Source organism: Myotis davidii, unplaced genomic scaffold (assembly GCF_000327345.1).
Source record: "Myotis davidii unplaced genomic scaffold, ASM32734v1 scaffold88, whole genome shotgun sequence".
Taxonomy (NCBI): Eukaryota; Metazoa; Chordata; class Mammalia; order Chiroptera; family Vespertilionidae; genus Myotis; species Myotis davidii.
The window spans coordinates 961,893-965,172 of NW_006300377.1; the positions used below are offsets into that span (position 1 = coordinate 961,893).

The window sequence follows — 3,280 nt, forward strand, 5'->3', positions numbered from 1 at the left end:
AACATGGGTTGAGAAAGCCTAGAGGATCCTGGTAGCTCTAGAGAGCACGGAGTTAGGGGCCTGGCCAAAGTCTCCAGAGATGAAGAGAGGAGAAATACCGTGGACTGATGGTCAGAGCAACAGGTTCCTGTTAGATCCACTTGGGGAAGGTGGGGACCAACAGCCTTAGCACCCACCTTACATCCATGGTGTCCACAGGGCACTGCCCCAGCATCATCCCAGTCAATGGTAGTGCTACTTCACTATAACCCTGAAGCTACTGTGAATGATAGCCCTATTTTACAGATGGTAACTGAGGCCCAGAGCTCTCCCAGGTTCCTTCCAACTCCAACATTCCTTGGCTCAATGACTTTTCCTGGACCTTATGTATGGGTACCAGCCATGACCTTGGCCGTGGAAAGCCATGGAACCCAATACTGGTCCTGGCTCTGTAGTCCTCTGGTGGGAGCCTAAGCCCTGCCCAAGGAGAGAAGACAGGACAAGGGACAGAGGAGGCATCTCTTCCCTTTAGAAGGGCTCATCCTGACCCTCCAAAGTTGATTTGCATCTAGAGACCCTGCCAGCCTACCTTTCATTTAGGACAGGACTAAAGCTACACTTGGTTTTATAATCTCCCCAGGGGCCCGAAGACCAACCTTGCTATTTGCAGGACAAGTGACATAACATATATGTTTGGGCTTTTGGAATTGCAGGTGTCACAGATATGGAAGTTATTATTATTGTTGCTGCTATTGTTGTTCTGTAGTTTTTTATTTTTTAAAGAGGGCTCTTGGCATTCCCTTTGTTCATAGAACTATATTCAAGAGTCAGCCTGAACATGAGAGATTTCAAATAAGCCATTGAATAGAATCTGTGATTACTTTAAAAAAAATATTATTCTTTATTCTAGAAAAACCTGACTTGTCAGAGATTGAAATAGAAAGAGAAATGATCAGGATGCTTTTGAAGTTTTGTTTTATAATTAGCAAGTATAAATATTTTAATTCATAAAATATGTGTGGGTTCCAAGGAAGTAGTGTATGTATACACACAAATATATGTGCATATATGTACACATATGTGTGCAAGCACTTGTGAGCACATGTTGTAGACACACATTGGTTGTAATGACTAGATTTTGAGTTCCGCAAGGGCAGGGACTGTGTCTTCTTTCCTGTCCCCCACACAGAGCCTGGCACATGACTGATGCTCAATAATTACTTGTTGAGTGAAAGAAAGTGAAGACAGTCGGTCAATAAGAAAAAGCTGATGTAGCAACCTTCCCCTGGGCAGCGTCTTGATGGGCCAGTGACCTTCTGTCAGTTACCAGCAGTGGGGGTGGGGCAGAGGAAAGAAAGGGATGGAATTGCTAATGCTGCACTTCTGCAAAGTCCCAGGAACTGTTTCCCAGGATTGTCTCTGCCACCCCCTCATCCTCTCAGAGCTTGGCATCTTCTCAATCCCCCACACTTCACCCCACACACACATATGCACACACACAGCCACTCTTCCAAGGGCCTGCACCGCCTCTGTTCTTTCTGACAGTCGTCTATGGCACGCTGTATCACTCCCCCTCACTCTCTGAAGAACTTAGAACCTGGCTCTTGATCTATATCCTAGAGGAACTTAGAGTTGGAACTGATGATCAATCCAACCCCCTGAATTCTTGAGGCCTTAACAGTGCTAGATTGAAAAGTGGCCACAGTTCTTTTCAGCTCCTCCTATAAAGAAGAGGAGCCAATATCTCTACTCTTGATTTGGGGCCAGATAGGACTCACTTTGGCCAATTGAATGCAGATGAGGTGATGTGCAGTCTCCATCTGGGCCTGAGCTGGATGAGAAACATGATATCTGGTTGCCCCCAAAACCTTAGTCAACAGCCAGTCAAACCCAAGACTATGGGTGAGGCCATCTTAGACCAGCTAGCTCCAACCAACATGCCAGCTGACCTCAGATACATGAGTGAGCCCAGCCAAGATCAGCCAAGCCTGGCCAAGATCAGCAGAATTCCCAGCTGACTCTAGACTTGGGAACAAATAACAAATTGTTATTGGGGGTGTGGGGTTTTGTGTTTTTGTTTTTTGTTTTTTTCATTTTAAGTTTTAATGAAAGTTGTATATAAGATTACTTTATTCCTGCATCTTCTCAATTGTTTCTTTCTTGTATTTGCTCTTTTCCTTTCCCACATGGCAAGTTTGGCTTTACATCCAAGGATCTTTTTACAGACTTTGTCCAGCTTTAGTCTAGTGATATCCACCATGCTGGGGTGAATGCCCACTTGAACAGTTGTATCATTAACTTTCTCTCACTGTGCTCACTCAGTGTAGATGACATATTTCTTCCAATAAACCTGAACTACTTTGCCAATTTGCTGCCCTTTTTAATGTCTTCACACAAATTGAACTTCATCATCCTTTCAAATGGGCATGGATTGAATACAGTACTGTATTTCTGTCTCAGCTCTTTAGGAAGAGAAGACATAGTCTTCCTGTGAATGTGGGAAGTCTCATTGAAATGCCTTTCATGGTTCTTGCTCTGGTCAGAAGTCACAGAGGAATTGAACTTCATTTTGACGCCGGCATTTCTATGATGGCTGCCATAGGTAAGAAAATGTTGCTGTCTTAAGCCACTATGTCTGGAATGATTTGCTTGCTTTAGTGCATGCAGCCATCGCTCCATGACCCTTAAACTATGCCATTACCCAGAACCCCACATCTCTGAACCAGGCAAATCTGTCCACCCCCTTTGACCTGAGGCTGCTCTTTCTCCAGTCCCCTCACCTTCCTATTTTCACAACATCTGTTCTTCTATTTCATTAAAACCACCAACATTTTCTTCTCCTTTAATTTTTCCCAATCTGCCCTTCCTGTCTTTCTTTCCTTCCCAACCCCACCAAGATCCCATGGTCTATGACAGTATCCACTCTTTTGCCAAAGTCTTCTTTTGACTCTTGTCCTTCCATCACATCCTTAAAGGAGCCCACTTCTGGGTCAATCCAACTGCCCATCTTTTATGCCTCGATACCCATGCTGCCAGGAAAGTGTTCAGCCACATGGGTGGCCCTGCCACAAATTCACCATCATCACCTGGGCCCCATTGTTGCCCCACAGGCCTTCGGTGTTTGCCTGGTTGGCTCTTGTTGCCTGACCCTCTTAGACCTTGTCCAAGTCTTCACCATTCTCCTCCCTCCCTAATGACCTACACACTCCATAGACAGTGACCTCACCTCCTGCTGCACTAAGAAACGGAGTCACCAACATCCTGCAGCCACCTGTAAACGTGGCTGCATCCCTTGCCCCTG

General features: G+C 45.3%; 1 pseudogene; it reads right to left on the reverse strand.

The window, feature by feature from the left end:
* Nucleotides 1-2,063: 2,063 nt before the first annotated feature.
* Nucleotides 2,064-2,547, reverse strand: LOC107185216 (annotated as a pseudogene).
* Nucleotides 2,548-3,280: the final 733 nt, after the last annotated feature.